The following is a 14,117-nucleotide window of genomic DNA, read 5'->3' as shown; positions in this document are numbered from 1 at the left end:
TGGGCCCCTAAACGCTGTGAGAAAAAAGAAAGGGAGAAAAATCTAGGACAGATAGTGTATAAAAAATGGACGGAGGAAGGAGACGAACTCAGAGTCCGGCGCTAGGCATGGAATCTTTGGAGTCGAGTTGCGTTCCATGGGTTCGGCTCAAGTCGATTATCCAATGCATCCCACAGACGGTACGCTCCACCAGCCAGGACTTGGTCAATAATGAAGGGACCTTCCCATTTGGGCTTCAGTTTGTCCTTTTTCTTATCTGGCAGGCGTAGAACTAACTCGCCAACATTGTAAGTTTTGGCGCGTACTTCTTTGCTCTGGTATCTTCGAGCCTGCTGTTGATAGAATGCGGAACGGGCTTTTGCCATGTCACGCTGCTCCTCCAAGGCGTCCAAACTGTCCTGCCGATCGAGCTCGGCTTCTCTTTATTCATACATGTGCACTCGAGGTGAGTCATGAATTATGTCGCAGGGTAGAACCGCCTCTGCGCCGTATACCATGAAGAATGGTGTGTATCCGGTGGTGCAATTCGGCGTGGTCCGCAGCCCCTAGAGTACGGAGGCGAGCTCCTCTACCCAGTGCGTGTTAGATTCCTTGAGGGACCGCACTAATCTGGGTTGATGCCGCTCATGATAAGACCATTTGCTCGCTCGACCTGACCGTTAGTTTGAGGGTGATAGACTGAAGCGTAATCGAGCTTGATGCCCATATTTTTGCACTAGAGTTTTACCTCGTCGGCTGTAAAGTTCATGCTGTTATCAGTGATGATGCTGTGGGGGACGCCGTAACGGTGTACGACCCAGGATATGAAGTCTATCACCGGTCCGGATTCGGCCGTCTTGACAGGCTTGGCTTCTATCCATTTGGTGAACTTGTCCACCATGACCAGCAAGTATTTTTTCTCATGGGTTCCTCCTTTAAGGGGTCCAACCATGTCAAACCCCCAGACCGCGAAGGGCTAGGTGATGGGGATAGTATGGAGGGCAGTGTGTGGCATATGGCTTTGGTTTGCAAAAAGCTGGCAACCAACGCATCATTGGACTAAGTCCTGAGCGTCCGCCCGGGCCGTCGGCCAATAAAAGCCTGTACGGAAGGCCTTGCTTACAAGGGCCCGAGCTGCAGCATGGTGACCACCGAGTCTGGCATGAATTTCAGCCAGAAGATTCCGCCCTTCCTCTTTGGAGATGCACCTTTGAAGGACTCCGGTGGTGCTTTTCTTATAAAGCTCTCCCTCATGGACTTTATAGGCTTTAGATCGCTGCACTATGCAGCGTGCCTCGTTTTGGTCCTCGGGAAGTTCCTGCCTAGTAAGGTAGGCTAGGAATGGTTCTGTCCACGGGGCGATGACGGACATTATTTCGTGGGCTGAAGATGTTATTTCGTTGGCAGATCCTCCAATTATGTCAGAGTGTTCGGTGTCGTGTAGTGCGGTTGGGTCCGGGCTATTACTGCCGAGTTCCCCTTCCCATACTACGGATGGCTTGAAAAGCCTCTCCAAGAAGATGTTGGGGGGGGGGACTGCATCTCGTTTTGTGACAATGCATGCCAAGACATCTGCCGCCTGGTTGTTTTCCTGAGCTATATGATGAAATTCAAGCGCCTCGAACCGAGCTGACATTTTTAGGACGGCATTGCAGTAAGCAGCCATTTTTGGATCCTTGGCATGAAAGTTTTCATTTATTTGGGATATCGCGAGGTTCGAATCCCCGCGCACCTCTAGGCATTGAATGCCCATGTATACTGCAATCCGGAGACCATGCAGAAGGGCCTCATATTCGGCTGCATTGTTGGAGTCCGTATACATTATCTGGAGTGCGTATTGAACTGTATCTCCTGTCGGGGACGTCAGAACGATGCTAGCCCCCAGACCAACCAACATTTTGGAGCCGTCGAAGTGCATGATCCAATTGGAATATGTGCCATACTCTTTAGGGAGTTCGGCTTCCGTCCATTCGGCGACGAAGTCGGCCAAGACTTGTGACTTGATAGCTCGCAGTGGCTTGTAAGTTATGTCGAACGGGAGGAGCTCAATGGCCCATTTGCCAATCCGGCCCGTTGCGTCACGGTTGTTTATAATATCATTAAGTGGTACTTCCGAGGCTACCATGATCGAACACTCTTGAAAGTAGTGTCACAGCTTCCGAGATTCCATAAATACCGCGTACGCTATCTTTTGATAATGCGGGTACCGTGACTTGCATGGAGTAAGGACAGTGGACACATAGTAAACCTGCTTTTGAAGGGGGAATTTGTGTACGTCCGTTTCTCATTCGAGGACGAGCACTGCGCTTACAACTTGATGAGTTGCCGCAATGTATAATAGCATAGGTTCGCTAGTGTTTGGCGCGGCCAGACATGTCTGAATCATGCGCTGATATGTTGCGCTGGCGTTTTTGAGCCCGAAGGGCATTGTGTTGAAGCAGAATGGGCTGTATGGGGTGATGAATGCCGTTGCGGCTTGGTCTGGCTCTGCCATCTTAATTTGATGGTAGCCGGAGTACGCGTCGAGGAAACACAATGAATCATGTCCTGCGGTGGCGTTGATAATTTGATAGATACGGGGGAGGGGGAAGGGATCCTTTGGGAAAGCCTTGTTAAGGTCCTTAAAATCGACACACATGCGCCAGGATTTGTCCTTCTTTGGTACCATCACCAGGTTTGCTAGCCAGTCCGGATGTTTTATATCTCTGATAAATCTGGCCTCCAATAACTTGGCTAGCTCCTCTCCCATGGCTTGTCTCTTAGGTTCGGAGAAACGCTGAAGAGCCTGCTTGACTGGCTTGAATCCTTTTAGGATATTTAGGCTGTGCTCGGCCAGCCTGCGTGGGATTCCTGGCATGTCTGAAGGGTGCCAGGCAAAAATGTCCCAGTTCTCGCGTAGGAACTCTTGTAGTGCGGCGTCTACATCAGGTTTTAATTGTGCCCTGATGGAAGCTGTTTTTGTAGGGTCCATTGGATGGACTTGGAATTTGACTATTTCGTCCGCAGGTTTAAAGGAGGTGTACTTGGATCTTTTGTCAAGTATCACATCGTCCCTATTCACCATGGAGCGTAGCGCAATCAGTTCCTCGGCCGCTAGGGCTTCGGATAATGCCTCGAGGGCCAGTGCGGCTGTCTTATTTTCGGCGCGGAGTGCTATGTCCGGATCACTAGCAAGAGTGATGATTCCGTTGGGCCCGGGCATTTTGAGCTTCATGCACCCGTAATGGGGTATAGCTTGGAAGATTGTAAACGCCTCCCGCCCTAATAGAGCGTGGTATCCGCTACTGAATGGGGCCACTTGGAACGTGACTTCTTCGGACCTGTAATTATCCAGCGTGCCGAACACCACATCTAGTGTGATTTTTCCTGTACAGCGCGCTTCCTGACTGGGGATTATTCCTCTAAAGGTTGTACTACTTCGCTCAATGCGGTTCCAGTCTATTTCCATTTTAAGGGTTTCCTCATAAATGAGGTTCAATCCGCTGCCACCGTCCATGAGTACTTTGGTGAGTCGAAAGCCGTCCACTATTGGACTAAGGACCAATGCGGCTGGTGCTCGGGCTGTTCGGAATTTAGGTTCATCACTGGCATTAAAAGTGATGGCAGTGTTACTCCATGGGTTCATTGTTGCCACGTGGTAGACTTCGGCAAGGCTACGGAGTGTTCGTTTTTGCATATTATTTGATGCGAAAGTCTCAAAGACTGTTAGTACCGTACTGATATCCCTGGGCTCGCACTCCGCGGCTTCTGGTTTAGAAGATCTTCACCACTTTTGGCCACCTGCCAGAGTATCCAACATGCTCTAAGGCTAGGAGTTGGTGTGGCGCCCTCTGTACTGTGAATTTTACAGGGTCCATTGAGCCATCCCTCCAGTACGGTTCCATGCCCTGTAGAGGGTTTTTTGCTTTTTGGTGTTTAACCCGGGTGTCTGGCGATAATGCACCCTTTTATTTCGGACTGGGTTTGTATTCGGGGCCGGATTGTCCCAAAAATTTATTTCGGTTTTCCAGGCGCTTTGCATTGCACAGTACTTTCATACTATGGACGCCATGTCGGCGAAGCATGTAATTTCACGGCGACTTATGGCGTTGAGGATTCCCTTATCCGTGCAATTATTCAGGAGAATGAAATTGCGTCTTCCTCGCGGCAGTCCTTTATCATGTTCATGACCAGGAGGAATCTGGCCCGTTAATGGTGTACTGTTTCTTCGGGCTCTTGCCTAATTTGGGATACATCACATATGTTTGGGTGGGTGGATGGAATTGAATCCGAAACCTCTCCCAATCTGAGACTCGGGGGCCAAGGAGTTTCCAAACTCGGAAGTTTGGATTCTTGGATGTTGTCCAATGAATCTGGCCCGCTGCCTGACTTTAGGTTCAGGTCTTGAGTGACGTCCTCCCCTCCGCGGATATCCGGCTTGGAGGGATCGGGAATCCGGACATAACTAGTCCTTAGGATAGATGAAGGGTCGCCGCATTGTTCCTCCACTACTGCAACGTGATGGGTGACCTGGGGAGAGTTGATCTCTCTTAGATCGGGTTTAGGCCCAATCTGAACGTAGTCTGTAGCGACTCCTAGGGCGGCGATGCGATCCAAGAGCTCATTTAAGGAAGAGAGCTCCATTGGATCTAACTGCTCGGTGAGTTCCGAGTTGGCGTGCAGATTGCTTTCGATGACCCGAGAAGTCATCGTCGGCGCAGCGGCCGAACAGGCGATCATAAGAAAACCACCTAGTCGGAGAGTTTGGCTGACAGCCAAACCTCCCTTAGCAACGGTGCCGTCTTTAAAGACGGGATGAGGCATCCTTCCTGACGGCGACGACACAGCGGAACTCTCAATGAAAGCACCAATGTCGGTGTCAAAACTGGCGGATCTCCGGTCGAGAAGGGAACTTTGGCTCCCATCCCGTGCACACTTCATACACCCTGCCTAACACTATTCGTGCTTCATATGGTTCATGTTTCATGGAGTACTATAGCACCGTACTCTCCGTGCGCTGTAGACCTACTTCTGTTAACATTGATCTCACCGTTCATTATCGATCGGACAGTCGAAAAAGCGGTACTATGTTACATATAGGAGTAGTTGACATGCGCACAACATCATTTGTTATCGTCATATCTTACTACACTAGCAACAAGATTGTGTAGTATTGACGTATGAACCACTGCACATGCCTAGTTGTAGGACCACTGTGTATGTTCAAGTGGCTGCCGTGTTTCGCACTCCTCCGTCGTAAGAGTGGAAACGCTTGCTGTAATCATTTTTTTTCTTCAGAAAAACAGTGGACATGCTCTACCGTTCGGATCCTCCTCCAGCCATGCACTAAATTACTCACTTTCGCTGACGTGTGGGATAGCCAGCACCTGGGTCTACCAGCCATGCACTAAATTACTCCATAGTAGAGTGACGGTAGACTACCATAATTGAAGCGCCGCAATAATGCCCAATGAGCCGTCAAATCACAAAACCCCCTCCTTTCCAGCAGTAAGTTGGACGGACGAAGCAACCATCATTTCACGCTTCTCTCTCATCTTCCTCTCTTGAAGAAAACCCCCACTCGCTTCGCTTCTCCCTCATCTCATTCCTCCTTTCACTCTTCTCTCTCAGCTTCCTCTCTTGGATGGACGCCGGAGCACCGGCCGACGTGATGTCTATGGCTCTGGCCAAAACCGTCGAGGCTCATGGTACGAAGAAGCACAAGCACCCCGCCGAGACTACTGCAGACAAGCTCAAAGCCATCGCCCTATCCAAGCCCCCCTCTCCGGGATCCCTCATTAAGCAAGTCCAGGTAATGTCTCTTGTTGACGATCTTTTTCTCGATCTTGCTCGTGTTTTTTCATCTAACACATAGTACTAGTACTGGTAGTACAACTTTCTGGGTGATCTTGCATGTGATTTTAGTGTGCCAAATGACGGTTCTAAATTCCTCTTTTGACCAAAACATGCGAGAGGTTGACACTGATTTCTTATAGATTACTTTCAACTACTCCCTCTGTCCCAAATTTCTTGTCTTAGATTTGCCTAGATACGGATGTATCTAATACTAAAATGTGACTTGATACATCCGTATCTAGACAAATCTAAGACAATAATTTTGGGATGGAGGGAGTACTTTATGAACATCAATGCTACCTTTGAAGAGGGTATATTTGCCTCAGTAACATGTGTTATGGATATTGCAAGTAATCCCTCTGCTCTCCTGCCTTTGAAGACATGTTCTAGACTTCTAGTGTCTTTGTTCACTCATTTCTGTGCGTATATGTAGTCATATATGGAGTATAATATCGAAAATCATCTTATATTTCTGAACGGAGGTAGTAATAAAATATGGTTTCTGTTTGAATTAGAACCAGGTCCGCGGTGGAGATGAAGTTCTCAAAGTCATGCCGTGTGAATTGGAAGACCTGATGATGAGTTGTACTGCTGAACTATCCAGCTATTGTGCCCTTGTCGCCACGTGTCCTAAACTAGTGTTTTCCTATAGGTTTGTTGTCAGGCGTGTTCTCCAGGCTGTACTTGACCACAAAAATTTCCTAGTTGTGCCTTTGATTACGAAGGGTGTGGTTCTTGTAAAGCTTCCCAACAAATCTGATGCGGCCTGTCTTCATCATCATGTTTATGAGTGGAAAGACCACTCTATTAGGTTTTCCAAGGTGGACAAGATGGTGATAGTGCATGTAGACATCTCTCATGAAGTCCATGGCCTAGTCAGTTATGCGGGGTTCATCCCATAGGTCGGTGGCGAGAAATAGTCTGCAAAGTTTAGTTAGTGCAACTTTGCTTGTCTGTAGTAAGTACTATTGTTCAGTACTTGATTTGTGTTTGTGTACCCTGTATTGTTTATTAGTACTGCTGCTTTTGGTGTGTGGTCAGTCCTGAGAACGGTCTATGTTAATGTCTGTCCACTCAATTCAGTCTGTATATTTTGAAGTATCCAGATCATATTTTTTGTGAGGACAGTTTATCAATTATGGTTACACTCCAATATCTGTATGCATTGCAGGGTTTCTCGCACCCACCAGGATTTCCAGTCCCATGGATGTTCGGTCCATACAATTTGTCACGACCTTTGGATTTTCCTACTTGTGGGAGTAGGCGGGGCCCCTGCATGCCACCCGTAGTTGGACGATCAATCTTCTATTTAGTACTTAAACATAGTGATTTCCTGGTAAGGATTCACTCGTGTCACATCAAGTAAATCTTATTGATTTACTGTCTAAATCTTATTGATTTAATGTCATGTTTTCTTTCTTTTCCTGCAATTTTACGATGCAGGTTTTGCCATGTGACATTCATCACAGAATAAACCGTTTGGTTTGCTCTACGATGACTATTTTTGCAGGTTTCACTTCTTATGTCGTGTCAGTAACGAAGGCACTGTCCATCACTTATATTACTAGAAAAAATTGGATCAGTCTGTTGTCTGAGTACAAGCTAAATCCCTACGATGAACTGCAGTTTGGTTTAACAAAAATGCCAGAATTAGTCCTTCTCGCGTTTAATAGAAATGAAGAAAAAAAACTGGATCATGGTCACGGATCCTAGTCAAGTTAGAAAGCTGATCATAGCAGTCTAGACACGATCGCCGCTGTCTCGCACATCGGTACCACCTACAGCAACGGATCGAGAACAGGCAGTTGCTCTAGCACTGACAGCGGCAGCAGCTCAGTCTGATCCAGTTGAGGATTAGGCACCGACCGCGTCAGCGGATCAGTCTGATCTACCAGAGGATCGGGCATCGACATCGGCACCTGCTCCGACACCGGCACCAGCTCTACAACGAGCACCATCTTCGGCAGCAGCAGCGGCTTCGGCACCTGTACCAACACTTGCACTTGCATCTGCTCCGGCCCGTGCAGTTGCACCGGCAACAGACTGGGCTGCAGTTTGCACTTCATATACCAAAGTCCTTACAAAAACTGACATGTCCACCTTCTTGGTAAGCATTGGCCGCCCAAGTTCTTCGTTATTTTTTCTTTCCATGTTGTTTCACATGATTCACTGTGTTGATCTAACTGTTTGGGTATGTCTATTTGTTTGCAAACAGAGAATTCCTAGAGCAACGAGGGAGTCGTTCAACAATCCGGGCGACCGCGGCCAAGTTTCTCTTACCATGCACAACCTTGGTGTGAATGAACCTGCTCAATATACCGTAAGTACAAAGGATGGTCGCATGATGATTGATGCTAAAGGATGGTCAGGGTTCAAATCTAAATCATATCTTGCAGTAGGGGATGATGTCAAAATTGAACTTTCTCGGCAAGGAGAGCTGATCCAAATCAACTTTGAAATTCTTCAATAGCAGCACGCAACTGCCGAACTGATCTATCATGCGAGAGATTTTGATGTAATAATATGGCATGGTGAAACAAGTGTCTTGTGTGTATAAGTAGTACGACAATATTATTTATCACATGGTATATCGTTGATAGAATTGCAACTCTGATTGCTGGTTAGGAACTGTCATTCGATTTCATTCTAATAGCTGCCGTGCTTTATTCAAATTTGTGTACTCGCCTTGCGACAGCATCTAAAACCAGCGCCGTACCAATCGCTTGCAATATGAAAAGCGCTGAGGTAGAACACATGGGCCCCCAAACATGCAGGGTGGGCCTGCGGCCCAAATTCCAGAACCATGAGCCTGTTTGAGTATTATATTCTCAGCTGAACCCCCATAAAAAAGCTGAACCCCCATAATGCCCGTGCGTTGCAGAGGGAGTCTATTTCTCGGCAAGGTGAGCCTGTCTGTGATATAAAAGATTTGTATATTTCTTTACAGAGGGAGTATCTCTCTGTCAAAAAATATATTTATGTGTAACTAGTTACTCCTGTCTTTCTACTTCCTTTCGTTGCTATGTGTGGCAACCGGCAACGGGGTCCACGTGCCATATGCACAAATTAGAGTGCACAACTTCATGGTAGACACACCCCGGTCGTAGCGCCGCAGTAATGCCCAATGAGGCATCAAATCACAAACCCCCCCCCTTTCCAGCTTTAGCAGTAAGCTGGATGGACGAAGCGACAATATTTCACTGGGCGTGAATCCCCTTCTCCCTCGTCTGCTTGTCCAGAGAAAACCCTCTCTCGGTGATTGCATAGGGTTTTCTCACGGAGAACCAGGTACGAATTCTTCATCCATCCCCGATAAATCCAAGTCCCTTGGTCGCAGGTAATCCTAGGATGGCAGCCGCCGCCGTTGATGCATTTTTTCCTACTGAATCTAGTTTGTTTCATTTGCAGTGCCCAAAGTGCGAGTACCCTACAGGTTTTTGCACCCTCGGCGAGACACCACACTTGTTCCTTCTCATCCTAACACAGGATTTTGAAACATGCACAGTATGTTCCTAGAATCCTCTTTTCTATCCGGGAGAGTGGGGGTTTTTTGAACATGTTGTCGACTAATTTGGAATTTTGGATTGCTATATTTGGATAAAAGGTACTACTAGTACGATGATGAACACTAACATGAAGGAGGAAGTTATTTCTAGATTCGGATAGGGAATAGATTGTGTTCTCATATTATTTTTCCTGCAGTGTATTATTTGCTCTACCAGAACACATGTACTCAAGATGCTCGGCCTTGCCATAACTGAATACACTAGTTTAATGGTCAAAGTGAAGACAAGCCATGGATATGAGTTTCGAGTTGGGTTCATGAACCAAGAAGATCGCTGCTTTTTTTATGGCCGAACTTGGATAAACTTTCTCAAGTGTTATGGACTGAAAGTTGGTGCACGAATGTTGATGGAAATAGCAGAACCTTGTCCCATCTTCACTGCGATCTTCCACCCCGACGTCGTTCCAATTGTTCATCCATGTTAGTTTTGTATCTGGTTCTTGCTTGTTGCCTCGATTACTTCTTAATCCACCTATTCTGTCTAACTAATCACAATTTAACTTTAGTAGTAGCAACGAATCTCTCACGAAGATGCAACTTCTAACTAATATTTTCTTATAATTGGTGGCAAGTGTAGGTTTTTTCAGAGTTAAGCAGACTGCTCGTTGGTTATTCTGTAATAACTCGGCTATTACTGATGGCACTAAAGTTGACTGGGTCGACATCCACAAGTTCCTACACTTTATTGATCGTCTTGAGGTCCTTGTGGGGTGTTTCAATGGTGGAAGGCCAAGTGGGATATGTGTGCCACTGCTGCACTCGTTGAACAGGTCCAACTGTGTCAAGAAACTTATGGTACGACTTGTTTTCTGTTATATAGGTTGTTCATAAACTATTGCTTATACACTGTTTTACAGTTGTGATCTTCTTGAAACAAAAACTGCCCAGTTCTTTTGTTCCTATACAGATGCCTGACCATGGTCGGGTCAGACTTGCGCTTGGTCACAACATGATGTTTATGTCGACCTACTCAATTCCCCTTGGAGGTGAAAAGATACTTATTCATGGGTGGTCTCAAATAATGATGGCCCGTCCATCTTGGAGAATAGGACAGAAGATTATGTTCATGCTTTTCCATGGCTCTAAAGCGAATATCCTGTTTATTGACCACATTGCGAGATGAAGCCGCTTTCAGAAGGTTGTGGATGCGCGGGGTGGCGCCTGGGCCTTGTCCTGGGGCTTGGCGGCCTCACCCTTGGTTAACTGTAGGCAAAGTAGCACCGTTCGAGGCGTGCTTTGTACGGTTGAACCTGTATAAGTACTCATCTGCTTTCAGCTTTGGTTGTTAAGTGCCCCTGCTGGTTTTAGTTAAGGTTGTTAAGTACTCCTGCTGCTTTTACAGTCTGTCGTGTTTCTTCAGTCTCGTCTTCCTCCAGCCGCCAAAACCAAACCAGCGCTGGCGGGTCCGCCTGCTTCCGCCTCCCATGGCTGGCTGCGCCTCAGCGCATGCATCGCCGCCCCACCGTCTCCTAAATCGTTAACGCCGACGTCCTCCACACGCTTTGGTGCACTCGCCTCGGCGCCACCCTCTCGCATTGTCAACATGGTCAGCAAACAACAGGAATCGGTAGAAGTACATGGAGAGGATGACAGTAGTGGCCCACCACGTCAGCGTATGGAAAAATAAAATGCTTCCTCCTAGTGTTTTCCTGACAACTGGGACCCACGACATTGTGAGCGTATATAGTCAATACATAAGAGAACAACACAAGATCGGTTGACACCTAGGACGTAGCTGCTCGAGCAGTATTTTTTTTGTTATTGTTGAGACGGAGCAGGGTTTGAACTGGGCTATGGCCCGTCTAGCCCAGGCTTATATTTTATGTTCACCATGTGACCAGCCCAGCTATTTTTTCTTTGGGAAAATGAGCCCAGTTTATTTTTTCTGAACAATACCCAATCCAGGCCTACTTATTTGTCTACGCCCTGATGGGCTGCAACTCTTTCGAGACGCTTGCAAATCTTGAAAGTAATATGAAATGGGTTGTAAATATAAAAACAGATGACAAATTGGCAATTACTTTATAATTTCTGAATTTTTTCACATTTTCAGGTTCCTATTTCACTGGGCATTAACCTAATTCAAATATATCTTCAAAGTACTTTAAATCTAGCTCGACATTTTGGTATTAAAAATAGTTTGGAACCCACAGAAATATGCGAAATTGGCCCTGGCCAACCATAAAAATGACTGCAATAAATTGCATAAGAAGTTGCCATGAGCTATATATAAATTATTAAAAAAAGAGTGAGTGATCTGACTTCTGGGCCTGTTTAGTTGACGCGTATGGAAGATTTTTTTAGTTATTATATACGTCAACAAACGATTCTAGAATACGTAACCGTTGGATGTCAATCCAATGGCCGTCGTGTTTCTTCAATCTCTGATCTTCTTGCTCCAGCCGCCAAAGCAGCGCCGGCGGGACCGCCTACTCCCGCTTCCTGTGGCCGGCTGTGCTGCCGCGCAGGCCTCAGCGCCGCCTACTACTCCCCTCGCTGGCCAGGGCATCCCTCTACTCACCCACACCCCCTGTTATTCTGCGGTGACGACAGCCTCACATCGCAGCCGAACCGGTGAACCCTTGTACTCCTCTCCGCGCGAGCTCCCACTATCGCGTCTTCCCCGGCTCCGCGTCGTCCCCTTCCTAGGCCTCGCCGTCGTCCACCGCCGTCGTGCTCTCGGCGTGGCGTGGTCAATGTGGTCAATGACCGACTTCCATTGCAAGAGTACTGTACGTGGAGAGGCTGACAGCTGGGTCCACGGCAGCCGCAAGGAAGTGCCTCCTTATTACACGGAAAATAATTATCCCTCCACCTGAAAGCAGGGACCCACCGGACGGGCCACCAGTATTTTGAGAAAAAAAACGTTTCCCCCTGACTGCTGGGACCCATCGGACGGGCCACCATATTTCGTGAAAAAAACGTTCCCCTCGCTGTCAGCTCGGACCCACCGGAAGTGCCTCCTTATTACGCACAAAAAATGAATACCCCCTGCTAGCTGGGACCCACCTTGGTGGGAGGCTGACTTGTGGGCCTACTAAGTTGACTGGGACGGAGGCCTTTGTCAACTTTAGTTAATGTATGAACGATTCTAGCTCTAGTGACCGTACGATGTCCATCCAATGGCCGTAGTGCTTCTTCAACCTCTGGTCTTCTTGCTCCAGCCGCTCAAAGCAGCGCCGGTCGTGCCGCATGCTCCTGCCGCCCGTGGCCGGCTGTGATGCCGTGAAGGCCTCACCGCCCCCTACAACTCCCACCGCTGGCCAGGCCATCCCTCTACTCACCCACACCCCCTGTTATTCTGCGGCGACGGTAGCCTCAAACCATAGCCGAACGAGTGAACCCTCATACTCCTCTACGCGTGGGCATCCACTGCCGCATCTTCCCCGGCTCCGTGTCGTCCCCTTCCAAGCCTAGATGTTGTCCACCGCCCTGGTGCTCTCGGCGCGGCGTGGTCAACGTGGTCAAGGAACGACTTCCATCGGACGTGGACTGTACGTGGAGAGGCTGACAGGTGGGTCCACGGCCGCAGCAAGGAGGTGCCTCCTTATTACGCGGAAAATAATGATTCCTCCACCTGACAGCAGGGACCCACCGGACGGGCCACCGTATTTCGCAAAAAAAATGTTTCCCCCTGAGAGCTGGGGCCCACCAGCTATATCTTCGCACGCAAGGAAGTGCATCTGGGCAAAAAATAAAAAATCAATTCGCCCCCATGACTGCTGGGACCCACCATCTACATCTTCGCACGCAAGGAAGTGCCTGACAGTCGGGACCCACCTGGTCGAAGCGTACGTAGCGTTGTCATTCTGGTCGTGAACGTGTACATACATATATACTGGTCGATGTAGAGGCGCGCACGTGTCATAGTAGAGGCGCGCACGTAGCATGTACACGTATGTACAGCGGCCAGTGTGCAAGAAAGAAAATACGGCCATGTATGTGTACATACGGGCGGGGTCTCGAACGCCTACTCATGCATACGTACGGCCAGGGCTCGTGTACATGGCTGGGTCGGAAAGGAGAAACAATGTCGTCGTCGTGTTGATGGGGAGCCAACCGGCTGGGTCAGAACGGAATGCGGCATCGTGTTCATTGGGAGGGTTTGGACAGAATAGGCGGTGGAAACAAGGCATGTCGTACCGCAGAACGGAGGAAACAGCCTTGTGTTCGACCGGCCACGTTCGAAACGGGATCCTGTTCATCGGGAGGGTTCTGGCGTACTGCAAAACAGAGGAAACGGACCTCCTACGGTCGAAAAGGGGGTCATGTTGATCGGGAGGGGTGTGGCGTACCGCAAAAGGGACAAAACGGAGTTGTGTTGGAGCACTACGGTCGAAACAGGGGTCTTGTTGATCGGGAGGGGTGTGGCGTACCGCAAAACGGATGAAACGGACTTGTGTTATAGCGCTACGGTCGAAACGGGGGTCTTGTTCATCGGTAGGGGTGTGGCGTACCCCAAAACGGGACTCCACGGGATACTGGTCATGTCCACCGTCGACCTCCTCCAGCCTCCACGGGCTACCGTCAACCTCCTCCAGCCTCCACGGGCTACCGTCGACCTCCTCCAGCCTCCATGGGCTCCTGTTCATCCATCCTCCACCACGCGCTACTCCACCGGCTACTGTTCAACCACCCCTCCATGGGCACCCCTCCACCGTCTACTGTTCATCCAGCCCTCCACGGGGTCGTCCTGTTCATCCAGCCCTCCACACCATGGGGTCCTGTTCATCCAGAG

The sequence above is a fragment of the Triticum dicoccoides genome, chromosome 2A (genome assembly GCF_002162155.2).
Source record: "Triticum dicoccoides isolate Atlit2015 ecotype Zavitan chromosome 2A, WEW_v2.0, whole genome shotgun sequence".
In the NCBI taxonomy this organism is placed as follows: Eukaryota; Viridiplantae; Streptophyta; class Magnoliopsida; order Poales; family Poaceae; genus Triticum; species Triticum dicoccoides.
Note: the sequence above shows the minus strand (reverse complement) of the source record.